Consider the following 17,258-nt stretch of genomic DNA (forward strand, 5'->3'; position numbering starts at 1 on the left):
GTTTCACCTACAACCAAGTCTCATAGCACAAAGGCAAAGTTACCAGAGGGCTCCAATGTATTATATGATGTCCCACAGGTTCATTTACTATATTCTCCAAGTACAAAGGTTCCAAAGATATTAGTTTCACTTTTCCCTATATTTAGTACATTAAACTAGTATAGTTGGAGTATTATTTTTCTTTGGTTTTGTCAGTAGCATGTTTGATATAAATTTTATTAAGTGGTAGTATATGTAACATTGCATTGTGGGTAGTAGTTTCCTGCTTTAGCCTAGCCACATCCTCAGCTGTCATATGAGCATATTTCCCATATTTTCTGCAAGTTCTCGCCTTTTTTTCTTCTTAGAAAAATGACAGCATTAGAAGATGAATTGTTCTAATAATTATAAGAAATGATTTATATAACTATATTAAACAAGTATGGACCACTCTGTACTTCAAAGAACAACCGGGGGGGGGGGCAGGGAGGAAGTAATACTCATAATTAAAGTGTTAAAGTCATATGAAACAATGTGTTACAAGTAAATTAACACAGAGAAAAAAATTAAAAACTATTAAAACAAGGAAAATCTCTAATCAGATGCCAGTATCATCTAACAAATGAGGTGAACCATATCAGGATATAACAATGATTTGCCTTGAATGTTAGGGGCTTCAAACCTACCAGGTACTCATTAGTGAGGATTAATGTCAGTATCCCCTACAAGAACTTTAAGAAACTACTTTGAGACTTTATAGAAATGCCAAAACAGAAAAAGAGAAACCAAAAAAGGCCTGGAGGAGAGAGGGAAGAAAGAAGGGGGAAAGAGGGAGAAAGTGAGGGGGGGGGCAGCGAAGGGGGCTAGAGGGAGAGAGAAAGCTTAAGATTTTCTCTTTTGGCATCCAATTTCTACATAATCTCACATTGAGACAGATAGCTGCTACTACTAACCAAATGAAGCTGTTCAAACAATTATGGACATGGTGGTACTTTGGGTTTGTACAGAATTTAATTAAAACAAACTGAGGAGAAAAAAAAAAAACAGAAGAAATACTCTCATTACAAAAAGTACCACAAAATAACACCCTGTACAAACACACAAAACCATACATGTGCATTCAGTTGTATACAGGAACATATACCCCACTAAAGTAAGTGGAATTAACCTCTCATCACCATGATTGAAAATATTAGAAAAATTATACATATCTTACTAATATAAAATTTTTTCAAATTATCAATATAAGGCCCAATAAATGTTATGTAAAGTTAAACAGTTATACATCAAATCCAAAAAACATTGTCAAAAAATACCAAGTTGAAACAAGAGAGTAAGAAAGTTCATTTTACTAAAAACCACACAATCAGGGAAAACATTTTAAGCCAAATCAAGATTTCTACAATTTATAAAATTCCGACATCAAACCACGTGCTCCTATTGTTTTCAATTAAAAGAAAAATCGAAGAGTGGCAAATAGAAGTATAAAACAATTTAAAAAAACAAACAGAAATGAGCACAAGATTGATACAGATAAAATTACTGCATTCAAATAGGATCATTAGTTCAGAAAATAAAAAATAATTCAAAAGGTAGCCATCAAGATATATGTAGCATTTAAAACACTTTTTAGTATAGAATATAAAAAGTTCAACCAATGTTGACAAATTTATTAAATACAAAATAATGGGGAAGCAAGATAATTGCTTTACTTTTCATTTCCGTGGCATTAAAGTACGTAATTTATACAGCCGACCTAAACTTGTCACTTACTTTTCAACACAGCAAATACTAACATATCCCCAAAAAGGATGTAGTTTTGAGGGTCTACGGTTTCCATCTCTAAGTTTAAGCGTAGTTTAAATCTATAATCAAGAGCTTTATTTGCTGTAGCTTTTCTGAGTCAGTCTCTTCATCACAGGTAATATTATTTCTAAGGAAACAAACTATCAATTATCAAATGTGTACCAGTTATCACTGTTGTTTTAAAATTTTTACCACAAAGTAATATTTGCTGCAAACAGGATGTATTTTCAATTTAGAAAAAAAAAATATGTGTGGATGATGAATATACAAACTTTAAAGCACATAACTTCTCCTGCCAGAACGTGACGGGCCTCACAGGCAAAGAAAGGGCATAATCAACAATATCTAGGAAACTCTTATGCAGTAAGAGTAATCACTCTGACCAAAAAATTACGTACAGGACGGTTACCTGCAAAAAGATAGCAGGCAGTTAACAGACACACAGATGTAAAAATTATCCAAATACATATCAGTCAATTTGGAGGGCCAAAGTATGCTTAATAAAAAAAAATTATTTTAAGGGGCAAATATTTAGCAAAGAGTTGGGGTCGTAAGACGTCAAAGAATCCTTATGCAGAAACGAAAACTTCATTCTAAAAGAAGAAAAGCATTGACTTACCACACTACCTAAGTTTTCTCAATTACCTCATTCTGCTATTGTATGTACATATGGTACTATATACAAATCCCTCCTTTAGCCTACTCTACAAATTAATTCGATATAGATCATACTGGTACACCTTATCTATGAAAAAGAAAACTGAGTAGCTTGCATGTTAAATGAAAGGTTTTACTTTTCAATGTAAAACCTGTTTACACACCCCGTGAGGCAAAATAAATCTGTATTTAAAAGAAGACACTAAAATGTGTTTTTGGTTTTCTATCACTGAAAGTTTATTATGAGAAAGTTCTGGACATCTGAATCATAAAAGATTAAAGTCATGCTCATGTCTTCCTAGTATATTTTGGGCAAATGAATTTTTGTTAAAGAAACTTATGAATGTACTTGGACATTTATCTAATAAAAACCAAAAGCAGATAATAAACTGTGCTAGGAAGACCATAAGCAGGAGTATTTTTGGCTGTAACAACACCTCCTTGGTGTTTTCCAGCCCTAACCCCTTTATAAACCCCAAATAATGTTTTGTAATTCGCTGTCTCCGCCCACCCTCCCAGCCATTTACTTCACACGACACTCCTAGTTACTATCACACTAGGAAGAAGTCTAACATGCAAATTCAGAGTGGCGTGGATAAATGGCAAAAAAAAAAAAAAAAAAAAAAAAAAAAAAAGCCTAGAAAATTGGTCTGTTCGGCTTTATAATTTTTGTTGAAAAATACCCCATCGCTCCCAACTGATGAAAACAGGAAGCTCTATTCATAAATATGAAGTTCTCTGCCTATGATATATAATCATCCTAATAAGAAAATGAGTTCTATACATACTTGTCCAAAGGGGCAAAAAAGGAGATAGTTTCCCAAAGATGTTTCCAATTTTCTTCTGAATCAGAATTAGCAAATCGAGACGACTAACATACTCTGTCTGTGTGCATTATTCCTTACTACACACAGCATTTTGTAATTTATTTCAAAGCTTCCATTATAAACAAAAAATACAGCTTCTGTTAACCCACTCCATTCTGAGCTTATAAAGTCAATAACATTGAACAATCTAAGTTACAACATAAGAATTTTACTTTATAGATGTATATGTAAGATTTGCTGTCAAAGGCTCTGTTAAAGTTAACATCCAAATAAACTATCCAAAGAATTATATAAAATGAATACATTTCTTTGAAAAATAAAAATTACAAGCATAAAAAACACTAAGATTCATCCAATAAAGTATGTTACAATTACTGCCATTCATTTTTTGTAAGATCCTCAAACTGGTATTGAGATACAAAAGATACTAATTACATTTAATACGAAAGATACTAATTACATTTAATCTTTACTGTAGGAGCCGGCATCTAATATTGATCATACATTAACTAGAGAGACCCGATTTAGTATTTGTAGAGGAATCTCAAGACTAACACTTTCATGACAGCCAATTACAGTCAAGCCCGGCAAGCAGTTTGCAACCAGACCTTAAGAAAGGTAAACTTTTTTACAATGAGTTACAGATTCACAAGTTTAAAAAGACAAGAAAAAGAAAAACAGAAGGACTCCAATCACCCAGCAAATATGAAGCAGACCCCAGAATGTGATACAATCCAAAGATGTAAATTATTGTAAATCATCACTGTTGTTCAGAATTTCACACAGCCTCTTGAGCCAATTTTGTTCTTTTCCACAGACACAATAATGAACTAAATAAAAGGAGGCAAAAAAGAAAAAAAAAAAGTGGGGGTAGGGGAACAGAAAGGAAAACCTTAACTGCAGAGTTCAGCTCTACAAATGCTTAACCTTACAGGAGTTTGGGCTCCTTCAGCATTTGTATTCTATCCAAATCCTCATGAGTCACAAAAATTAAAAAGCTATATCCTTCTGGATGCCAGGAAGGGCCTTACCACAAGCCTTTTGTCAGGGAGAGAGAGGGAGACAGTGAGAGAGAGAGAGAGAGAGAGAGAGAGAGAGAGAGAGCAAGAGCAAGGGGGGAAAAGCCACAGTGGTAGGCAGTCCCACTTCACTTGGAGTACTGTGAGGTCACAAACCACATGATTCTGTCTCTCCAGTAATAGTGCTTGCAAAAAAAAGGAGTTTTAAAGCTTTTGCTTTTTTGGATTGTGTGAATGCTTCATTCGCCTCACAAACAACCACAGAACCACAAGTGCGGTGCAAACTTTCTCCAGGAGGACAGCAAGAAGTCTCTGGTTTTTAAATGGTTAATCTCCGCAGGTCACTACCAGCCACCGAGACCAACAGAGTCAGTGAGTGCTCTCTAACCACAGTCTATGCAGTAATAGTAGGTCCTTCAAATATTTGCTCATTCTTTTTGTTTTGTTTCCTTGCTTTTCACATGTTACCAGCTACATAATTTCTTGACAGAAAAAAATAAATATAAAGTCTATGTACTCCAGGCATACTGTAAAACTAAAACAAGGTTTGGGTATGGTTTGTATTTTCAGTTTAAGGCTGCAAGCAGAATTTACAACAGAGGGTACAAGTTCTGTCTGAAAAAAAAAGGAGGGACTATGGCATCAAACAGCCTCTTCAGCACAGTGACACCATGTCAGCAAAACTTCTTTTGGGGTAAGTGTTATCATATTTTAAAATCCTGTAAGAGATGAACCTGTTAAACAAAAAGGTATGTTTCTGGGATAAACTGCTAGCTTTTCCGGGTAACGTACGATATTAAAGATGATGATAATAATGTTATTTTGCTGCACTAAAAATTGAAAAAATGAAATTGCTGTACATATTTGCATTTGGCATCTGTAACTTATCTACTTCTCGAAGGAATGACTGAAATAGAAAAAATTACATTATCTAACATTAGTCAAAATGTTTTCTAGAGTTGTAAAAATGAGGTAGTTAAAAACAGTGAAAGAAAGCTTAATCTTCTCATTAACCCTCAGTGAAATACAATGAAACACTAAATTAATCAAAGTGCTATGAAGTATTCACCCTGGCAGCTCCCAATATTTGAGCAAACTTCAAAAAGGAAGCAATTTTACAAAATAACAGACCACAGAATTATCTCGACATTATGCTCTACCATTATGCTCCACTGCAGAAATAAACCTGCAGTAGTTTAACATTTTAACCAGCTCCACTAAAAGAAATCTATCTGTAAGCTTCCCCTGCATCGTACGATAGGTGCACAAGTTTGTTTCTACACAACTTCGTATGATTGAAGCATATATTCCTATATAAAATTATAAGCATGTAATAGCCATTTTCAAAAAATCTTTATAGTTACCCAGGACATCTGGGATATTAAACAGTTCACAAAACTGTAAGTTTAAAAACTTACAGGCCATTATATTTTCTATATAATTTTAATTTTACATCTACACACTATTACCCATATGGAAAACTTGTTATAAACACACGGCAAGCACTGAAATGTCTAGGATTCTTTTAATCATATTCTTGGACCTACCAAAATGAATACCGTTTAGTCTCATGAAAAACAAAACTCTGCAAGGATACCCTGCATGATTTTAAAAAGGCATACCTATTAAATCAGGCTGAACTTTCAAAGAAAACAGGCATAATATAGTCCCTTAATATTCGATTTCAAATTAATGTTGATACACAAAAGTAAACCACTTCAACATTCATCAGCTGACACAGTATTAGAGTAAAATATCTAAACACTTACAAGATTTTCTTTATGATGTCCAGCATTTTCCAACTACAAGGCAAGTTTATAAAAGTTTCTTTTATCCTTTAAAATCAATCCTTTTGCTCTGTATACCTGTATTAACTTTGCTTTATAACTTACAACTAACGATTGGAGTTTCCTTTACTCCTCCTACTTCACACATTTTAACTGGCTACCAGAGAGGATCAGTCTTAGTTTAGGTCAAAGAGAAATAATTAAACCTGAAGGAGAAAAAAGGTTTCTCTTTAAAAGGTAAGGAACGCAGTTTGTATTTTACAAAAAAAAAAAAGAAAAAGTAAAATTGCTGTAGTGACTCCCTCAATATAGTTGGAAGTGGGCCCCCTCAGTTACGACACATACAATAGAATAATCGCAGATTATTTTTTGAAGTGTAATGGTAGGTAATAAACATTACTCCAAAATTTTCTGCATTCAGGAAGCAGAACATATATACAACTGGGCTATAGTACAGCCCCTATTATAATCACAGCTTACACATGGTAATTTTGCTGTTCCCCCACAAGAGATAAGGGAAAAAATGGTTAAAACTATTGTTATACGAAGGAATAACTTGAAACAGGCATCTCAAGCAGTTAACTTATTCTTCCACAACATTACTGTTTGAAAAACAATACATTTTTCTAACCAGAAGGGGAACAGCACAAGTTTCAAGGACTACTTGAGCATTAAAAGCAAAGACATTAATCCTGTCACAAATAATACATTAAAATGCTCTTTATCCTATCATACGAGGGGTCTTATATTTCTGTGGCATCCTTAATAGCTATTTCTACAGTGGAATTTTCAAACCTTGCCCAAGTTTCTAAACCAGGCATAAGAGTGAACTAAACAGATAGATTATCTATCGCGTGTCCTATATTTTTAGACATCGTAACTAATTCCTTCTCTTCTAAAAGTGAAATTTAGCCTCTCCCACCCCCAAATGGTACTTTAGCACCCGGAGGACAATTTAAGATGAACCCACTACACCACACTAATTATAGGTATGTAGTGAACATTATGTATAGGCCGTCATCACACTGCAAACATTTCCCCCATCCCATAATCTATTCGAAGTCTAAAACCTCACTTCGGGCCTTCAATTCTTATAAATGATTATCAGCACAGCCTAATGAAAAGTCAAAAGTGATCCGGTGATGCGGTCCAGTTTTGCAAAATAATTTTTGCAAAATGTGATCCAGTTTTGCAAAATAATTTTTTAGAAGCTTAGGCTTTTCCTAGGTGAGGGACAAAGCACACGAGGACCAACTGCCTCGCCTCAAATAAGAGCGAAAAGTGTGTGAGAATATGTGTGTGTGTGAGTGTGACAGAGATAGAGTTTCAGTGTCCTTGCTCTCTCAGCACACCATTTACCTTGAATTAAACAAGAATTGCAATCTGCATTATTCAAAATCTGCCCATTACTTATCATAACTAACGTCTGTTGAAAACGATAGATCTGACTCATGGAATATCTGACAATTAAGAACTTACTTATGACAATGTATCAGCTAACTGATTAAATTTCCACATAAAACCTTTGTAATTGGTCACAGTGACTAAATATAATGTGTAAACACTGATTTCCAAAGTAATAGTTGTGGTCCATGTCAATAACTTTACAGTTTCAAAATTTAATAATGTCGAAATGGTATGACTTGCTTCTAGAATAAGACAGCTAACTTCCAAAAATCTAGGGAGACGATTTAAAAAGTCAAGAACATACACAGAAGACCACCCTAATATATATGAAAAGTTGAAGATGCCAATGCAACTCCCAAAGACTCATAATATAAATTACTTTAAATTATAATAATCCTAATTTTACATAAAAAACAAAGATTTCACTTTTGAAATCTTAGAAACATTTTAAAATGCAAAGGATTTAAAAGAAATCACAGAAAAATATTTTGTTAGTCATTATGAACCTCTCCCGACGGTCTCCAAATCACAAGGAAGGCATGAAATATACATGATAACATTATGATACGTTTTAGTTATTTTACAAGAACAAAAAATTAATCTATTCAATTACACCCTTCAAACTAATCACTGATAGTTTGACTTGTTTAAATCAGTCATGCTAAAGTTAAATTCAGTAAGATAGAAATGTTCCAGTTTGTTAAAAGAACACTGAAATATTTGATGGTTAAATAAACTGCAGAGGGAGGAAAAAACTAACTCATTGAAGGCACTAAGATTTTATCAAACACACAGAATTAATCTTTATTGAATAGAACCATTCACAAATCAAAACTCACTGTACTTCAATACTTTCAAGCAGCGCTAATCAATTACAAACCTTTTCTAGTGCTTCAAAACTCATGTGCTTTCAATTTTATACACTGGTGGTCTTCAAGTACTGTATTGGGGCTGAGTTAAGACATTCTGTATCACAACTTTTTTTTCAACAAATATCCATCTAGAGGACTTTTTTTTCCCTCTCTAGAGCTGCTCACATGAAAACTGTGGTAATATTTTTATACTGTACTTCTTTGTTGAAGCTAAAGGTTAGGGGTTACCTAAATACCTCAACTGTATATACAAAAAAGGGAAAAGGTAAGTATTCATATAAAAAAATCCAATGGGACTGAATTATTTATTTTTGCATTTCCTATGATTAATGATGCACCCGTACCTACTTGAAAACTGATGGCAAAACAGGGTAACATCTCAAATTCCTCTCCAAAGCATACAAATATCAACCTTCCATGCTGTTCTAACCCTTGTTCCAGGAGACTAAAATGTGACAATGCTAATAGTGAGGTCATGCAAAAGCTCCTCAAGAGCATTAAGATCACAAATGCTATTACCTAACAAAAGGCTTCAGAGATATTTTTATATAGAGGGTTCACTGGAACAGTCTACCTCTACAGTGTCTCTTTAAAAAATATTACACATACGGTCAGATAGACAAATGAATTCTAATATGAAAAAACCCTTCCTGTAAGTAATAAAATCGTAAATGTGACAAAAGCGTTAACCATTTTTTCTAGTCATTTACCACTTAAGACTTGTCATTAAATGGGTGCTAGTAAAACCAATGCTAATTGAGGCAGAGATATCCCAATAGGTTAGCTGCATGCATTGTTTTTTTTCTCCTATACCAATGAATTCCACTGAAGATATCATTCTACCAAAAAAATAAATAAAATAAAATAAAATAAAATAAAATAAAATAAATCTGTCATTGAACTCCAATAATAAGGGTAACAATAAACAACAGTATTTTCTAAAGAGGAAAACAATCTAAGCTGTCTGAAATTTAAGCAGATTCGTCACAAAATCTAAAATGTTTACTATTTTAAAATATTTAGAAAAGGAAGTCTCACATAATGAAAATACACACCTTAATACAATATACTGCCATTTCAGAGATTATGGAACTAAGTGGATATGTATTCTGATTAATGTGTTACAATTCAAAAAAATAATGGGGAAATTCTATACCTTATTCAAAGGGAGTTTCCTTACAATTTTCACCACAGTTGACCACAAGCTTTTGTCTTTTCAACAGCAAACATATAAAACAGTCTATACATTCCCACATAACTTTTTAAAGATCTGTACAGAAACTGAGATTAAATATCCTTTTATTACATTGTATGTAATATTTTCATCTTACGGTGAATTCTTGGAATTTTCTCCGCTTTATATCATTTTTTTAAGAACAAAGGATTCAAGGTTTGGAACCACTAGTGTTAGATGGATGTAAGTAACACCATATCAAACATTCCACGTGCTTACTGTTATTATTGAACAGCATGTTAAGTCTAAAGCATTTTTTTTCATAAATATACTTTCTTCAAATAGTAAATAAAAACCCCATCATTTACCATGATATATAAAACAATTTCCACATAAAGTTAGCTGTAGAATTAAAAGTCCTTTAAAGGCTAATTGCTACATAAGCATTGAATACTTGCAGTGAAAAAAAATTCATTAATACATCTCCTGTAAACACGCTATATTCTTCTTAATATTCATAAGTTCAACATCAAATACATATTCTAGGACCAAAAATCATACCAAATGTGATTGTGGTTCTAATTAAAAAGAGGACAAATGTTAGTTTATCTTGATTAATTGGTTTTGATTTTTTAAATCAATTGCCCACAAGGAATTCTGCACCATCTAGACATATTAAATGAACACGATTTTTAATTTAAGATACCTTAAAATTATTATATTGACGTCAGAAAATTTACCAAGTTAACATTATTCTCAAACATGTATTTATGATCACTGTTGCAATCAGCTTATCTGCACTATTTCTATTGCCATCCCTTAAGAAATAACACGTGACTTACATTAGAGACGCGACATTCTTACCAAGCTACAGGTAAACATCCTGGGCAAGGCAAATAATTTTGACCACAAAACCAAATAAATGAATTTTATTTTACTTTTCATTTAAACTTGCTTTTTTATTTTTTTACATCGATAGGAGCTACTAAAATCATTATGCCATCAAGTACAATTACATAAAACACTAAGTTTAAAACTCAAAAGTTTACGCATTTATAGGTTGCTCTAAAATTTGTATGAACCATGAATGTGCCAAGCCATTGTTTACATATTCCTTATAGTCAGATGTCTTACAGTTAAATCCCTTTTGTGGCTCAGTATAAGCAAAAACTAATAATATTAATAATAAAGGGAAAATGCTAGCCAAATCACAATTAACAATCATCAATAAGGTTTGAAAAACATATACACACAGTCTCTTTGGAAAAACTAGAATAATGATGTTGTGGTACTCCACAGAACTTTATATGAACATGGACATATTTTTATACAGACACAAAATATATGCCACATAAATAGAACTTAAATCTCTTTCAACTATCAGTCCGCTCTAAAATTTAATACATGGTATATGCATTTGCAAGTGCATACAAACATGTAAGTGACTACAGACCTTGAGATAATCATTAGGAAAAAATTTGTAAATTATTTAACTGAGGTATTGTTAGTAGTTTTTTGTAAGAGATAACCAATTACTTTCTGCATGTATACTAACAAAGCAATGTCCAACTGTAAAACCATTAACAGTCATCAAGCATCAACCGGGAAATTCAAGATAAAAATAATCAAAAACTATGCTTGTAAAACCTGAAGGACATTATTTTCCAGTCATAAACTTAAAATAATTAAACACTGATTATCATTTGAATTATTACAGTTCACAAAGGTAAATATGAATGTAACTAATCTGCTAACAGATACCTACTGATTGACATTCTCTCAAAGAACAACTCTGGCCTAGAGCTAAACAGGTAAATTTTCTATATATTTACTCAGTGCCTATATAACCTACATAAACAATTTAAATTAGGCATTGTGATTTGTAATTTTCTTATCTTGTTTCAGCAGTAATAATTAATTCTATTTTTAAGTTTCTCTACTGAACTTCTCAATTTAAACTTCAAACTTCCAGGATAATCTTTAACTGAAAAGGTATCATTATTTCTATCAGATGATTAAAAATTACTTAAATGAATCTAAGCAAAATGTATTCCCTATGAAGCTGAAAAGACAGTAAGTGCTATATTTTATCATTAATATTTTAATCCCCTGGTTTTACTGTATTGGTGTAACCTGGTCCTAGAAAATAGACATACATGTATCGCAAAGATACAGGGCACAGATTTCCTTTAATCAATAATTTTATTATAAGATTTTTTGTAAACGTAGCTCAAAGATAACACATTTTTTAAGAAAAGTGAATTCTTACTTTATTTCATAAAATCCTATCACATTACAGAAATCTGCAATATTATATATATTATAAACAGTATAGTACTATATTACATGTAGTATAGAAAGAAAACTTCTTTATGTTAATAATCTATATTATATCATAGTATATGTTTTCCATAACATAAATAGCTGTAAAAGTATATAAGCATTTCATACTAAGGACTTTATCACCCAATTTGAAATACTATGACATTGAAAGAAATTTCTAAGAGAAAACTTCCCTTAAGACAGTAACATCCTAGTATTTGGCAAGCTAATTGGTTATAAAAGGTAATCTAGTAAGATTAATTTTCATTAATTAACTACTCATAAAATTTGTAAATCTTTCAAAGTAATTCAACTCCTGAAAAAATGCAGAAAAAATTCTACTGCTCTTTCAAATAGAGTTCAATGCAAAATGAAAATATTTAAGATAATCCATAAAGCAGATAGTACTTACACAGTGTACTACCGTATCTTTGTAAAGCAATATAAACATAAAATTCAGTGTAATCCAAACCTTTGATCATTAATCCAACCTCCTCTCCATAATATAAATTCTTTTTTTTCATATTATTAAAACCCAAGTGTTCACGCAGAATTCTTTACATTCCCCGAGTTGTTAAAACTAAACACATATAGTATGTTCTCTCTCTGTCTCCCTCTCTCTCTCTCTGTCTCTCTCTCTCTCTCTGCATTCCCAATTCTTGCCTCCCTCCCTGTCTCTATCTTTCATTCCCTTTATCTTAGGAGGAAAATTTGTAACATTTGCAAAGCTTTTTGCCACTAGTATCCACCTAGTTTTAAAAACATCATTATCTAAGCTAGATAAGGACAACTGGTATTGTCAGACAAGCACCATTCTTGATGTAGTAATAAAGATTTAACAATGTATTTCCTTTATAATATGCATAAGTATACTGCAGAATATTTAGTGTACCAATAAGACCAGAGAAAACATATAAAGAGATTTTTTTAAATTACCATTCACAAAGATCCAGAAAGAAATGGAGCCATATGCAGATTAGGCTTTTGTAAATTTTCATAAATATTCTTATTTTTAAAATATAATGATAAAATCAAAATACATCAAGAAATACTTCAATAACTTTTTTTATAAGAGTGAAATATCTGGCTTAAATTGATAAATTAATTACTAAATGGTTAAAACACTCTATATTTATACATTTATATACATAAAAATTTTTACTAAGACATGTTCAAACCATTTTGTTGGCTATGAAATAAAGTCATGTGCTCCAACAAATAACATAACAAAATATTTTTCATTAAGTATTTATTCACAAAGTAATTATATTATTACATGTAGAAAATGATAGCAAGAGATTTTCTAAAATGACACTACATTAATATATGTAACTCAAATTTGCCACCTTGATTTAAACCTTAATCTGCCAAATACATAATCGTTTCATTGAGGTCCCATTATCCAAAAAAAATCTAATACCCCAATGTTGTTTTAAAGGAAATTTTAAGAAAAAATCATCATATTATAAGCTGACCAAGATATTTTTTGAAAAGTAGCTGTGAAAATAACGTGACCTGAAAACTTATATATAACCTTAAACAAACTTACATACTCGAACATACGAAATGAACAAGAAAACAGCAAACAGATGCATGAAGTAAAACTCTACCTAGCAATGATACCACACTAAAAAGCCAACCCTAAGCACAAGAGAAATACATATGCTTTTTAAAATATACGCTTAAATTTAATGCTCTTAAATACAGGCTTGCCTTTTGAACGGCTCAAATGAATAGATAACATACCAGTGACTACAGAACTTCCTTCTAAACTGGCAAAAAAAAAAAAAAAATAGTAATAGTAATCACACCTAATTCCTAATTTTCCAGTTATATTGTGTGATACTTTCTTTAATTAGACTACCACTTATTCTAAACTGGCTGGAAAGGCTTGCCCACTGCATTTTCCCTGTACGTACCTCTTCCTTATCAATTATGATGTATCTTCAGCATTCGGAAGAAAAAAATAAAAAGCTTCAAAACTTAGTAACTGAGTTTAAAACACATCGTTAAATCAATATACACAGGGCTACTTTAAAAAATATTCATTTCTCGAAGGCCAGAAAATCTTACTTTTTTTAAGCTGATGCATCTACACATAGAAAGCAAGTTTTAGTAAGTTCTTTTGCTACGCCATAATGATCTGCTCCAGGAACTCAAGGGTACCTAAAACAACGGACTACCTGTTCTAGCCATGCTTAGGAATGTGTCCAAATCATTTTTATTGATTTAACCTTTATAGGAATGCTACATATCCTCAGAGCAAAACATTTTGAATGTATTTATAATATGACACACTTCTGAGAAACCATGAAAAAGAAAGCTAAAAACAAATCTAGATACTCCTCCACCCTTGGTTGTTATGGGTATTTGTTTTTTTTCAAAACTACTAACAGACCTAAATATTAAATAATTCTATTTAGGAAAACTTACGCTGGCACCATGGTAAGGAGAAAGAAAAATTTATTTTGAGGAAAAAAAAGGTGCATTTAAATAAATTCTAACTTTTAAGAAATAAAATGTCTGCCTTGACAATGATGTCACATCTACACATTTTAACGGACTCTAAATACTCACTTTCATATTCTAGTTACACATTAATCATGGAACCTACAAACATATCAAACTTAAAGAATTCAGTCCTTATTGAATAAACTAAGTTGTACTCTAGTTTACATTCTGAGAGTTGACAGAGAAAGTTCTGTGTTACCTATCTCTCTAGCTTTCTACAAGTGGTACTTTATTAATGGCTTCAGCAGCTAATGCCTGCATTAGTCATGTTTGCCAAATAATAATTCACAATATTATGCTTCCTCACATTATGGTTCATCATTCGTTAACTTGAACCTCACCTCTAAAGGAGTTATACTTTCACTGCAAACTGTTCTCTCAAAAAGGCAAACAACTTTTGAGCATTTCCAGATGTAGCCCTCAAAAAAAAGAAAAAGGAAAAATCATAGGCAAATTCTCAAAGAATTCTAAAATTATTAATAAAAATGTAGTAAAACTGGAGTCACTACTTATTACTTCAGTGATATCCGGAAGTTTAGGAGCTGAATGTACTATATATCAAATTAAGAAACTTATGATAGATTTCAGGTAGCTGCCAGTAGATACAACAACCAAGCACATTTCACTCTGAGACAAGATTCTACTGAACTGGAATTTCTGAAGGTCTGACAATTACTGAACATGCAAGAATAAAATGATAACGTTATCTTTTTCAAATAGTTAACTTTTTTCTGGGTAATATCAATTTGGCTTTGGCCACATTACTTTCATTTTGTCATTAATTTTTTATAAAGCATCCAAGCATGCATGTGATTATGCTAAACCAAAATTAAAATAATTTATATGCAGCCTACTTCTCTGAAGCAGGGCTGGGACTACAGCGAGGCAAGCGAGGCAAGCAGGCATCTGGGGCACAACATTTAAGGAGGTCCTTACTTGCGCACAACCCTGAAAGTGAGTGCCTCCTTAAATGCTGAGCCCTAGGAACTTTGCTTGCCTCACCGGAGGCCCAGGTCCCCCTCTGAGGGCACACTGGTATCAAACATTTCATGAGACATACTCTAAGCAGGATATCATAAATCACAGAAATATGGTAATATCAGAATGAAATTAAAAATAAAAATGTTTATATGCTTAACAGCCTATCTGATTTATATTTTTCTTAAAAAAAAAAAAAGAACCCACTTGAACATAAGTGGAAATAGGTATTTAAAAACACAATCATATTATAATGAGTGATCTGAGTTCAGAGATGGCACAAATCGTTGACAAATTTTCTTAAAAGGAGACTTTTATTTGCCATACATATCTTTCAAAGTAAACTCAGGGCCCTTATTACTCAACCATAATGTTTAAAAAAAAAAGAAAAGAAAAGAAAAGAAAAGAAAAGAAAAGAAAAGAAAAAGGATTGAGTAAGTATGTTCCACTAAAGGGCTCACAGGGTTCGTAACAGCCCAGATCAACAGAATCACCTGAGGAATATGCCTTGAGGAGGAAGGGGACATGAGAGAGGCTTGGGAATTATTTTAGACAAGGCTCTACAAGTAAATTAGCCACATTTGGGGACCAAGAGGGAGCCAACTTTTAATACACCCAGAAATAAGTTAAGACAAGATGCATATACAAAAATATATACATTTCCAAATTGTTTCCCCCCTCAACATTTGCAAAGCTTATTCACAAGAAAGAAAACATTAAAATTTCAGTTTACTTTCTTTTCCCCATCTTCTAGTAGAGATGTTAGACAATGATAATATGTCCAACCAGTAATACTAAGAAGAAAAAGGTCAGAAGCATAGATAATTCAGTAAGATGAATACAGCCAAAAATATTACTTGTCTTTTTCTTCTAGGTTAAGTAGGTATTCTAAAAACTCAGTATTTGAAACTTTAAATATATTTAATTAAGTGTATATTAATGTCTTTTAAGAAAATATATGTGCCCAACATACCTCCAACACTATACCTTGAAACTCTATTTTGTTTTATGTTAGCTTTTCTTTGTTGACTACTTATTGTGCCAGGCACTGTGCTAAACCCTTTATAAAGATTATTTCCTTTAATTCTCCGAATTCCTTTATATGAAATGGGTATTACAATTCTTTACAGATGAGGAAACTGAGGTAATATGAGGTAATAAAACCTGCCCAAGGTCATGCATACAGTCGAAGAACAGACATTCAAACCCAAGCTTTCTCACTCTCCACTACTACCTTATAGTGGTATATATAACCTTAATGAAGTTAAGGTTATAAGAAATCCCCAATTTCATCTATACAGGTATCAATTCTCAGTAACATCATAGAGGTAAAGTTATTAAATTGACAAAATACAAGAGATCATCTTTGAGACTCCAAATTCTCCCAAAGTAGATCTTTAAGTAATACTGGTCAGTGAGAACCAAAGAGATTAAGGAAAAGTACAACTAAAGAGTGTACCAAGGGATAAGACTTCGGTCAGGTTTGACCAGAAAATGAAGGTTCCAGGGAATTAAATCATTCTTAACCAATCACCATAATCAATAATATTATTCAATATCCACACCATACCCTATATACTTCATCTGATATGAAAATACCATTTTAGGAGTTAAAAATTACACTGTTACATTAAACACAGGAATTTGTAATCCTCCTTGTTTGTAAAATTAAAACAATAAAGATTTCAGTCACGGCTTTTACGTCAGTCAGATCTGGAGTCAAATCCTAGTTTCTGTAATAATCCATGACATTCCTTTTACCATGGTCTCACTGTTCTACCTAAAAAGGCTTACATACCCATACTCATGCTAAGTGAACAAGGCGACTTTAATCCCTAAATCTTAATCTGTAATTACAATTTCTCAAATTCTTGCTCACTTAAATCTTTGATGTTCCCAAAGACCCACTGATAAAGGTA

At 32.3% G+C, this 17,258-nt stretch overlaps 1 protein-coding gene across 1 annotated transcript in view; it reads right to left on the reverse strand.

The window, feature by feature from the left end:
• Nucleotides 1–17,258, reverse strand: part of SUPT3H (SPT3 homolog, SAGA and STAGA complex component) — a 540,189-nt gene that overhangs the window by 480,365 nt on the left and 42,566 nt on the right. The window lies entirely within an intron of this gene.

Source organism: Prionailurus bengalensis, chromosome B2 (genome assembly GCF_016509475.1).
Source record: "Prionailurus bengalensis isolate Pbe53 chromosome B2, Fcat_Pben_1.1_paternal_pri, whole genome shotgun sequence".
Lineage (NCBI taxonomy): Eukaryota > Metazoa > Chordata > Mammalia > Carnivora > Felidae > Prionailurus > Prionailurus bengalensis.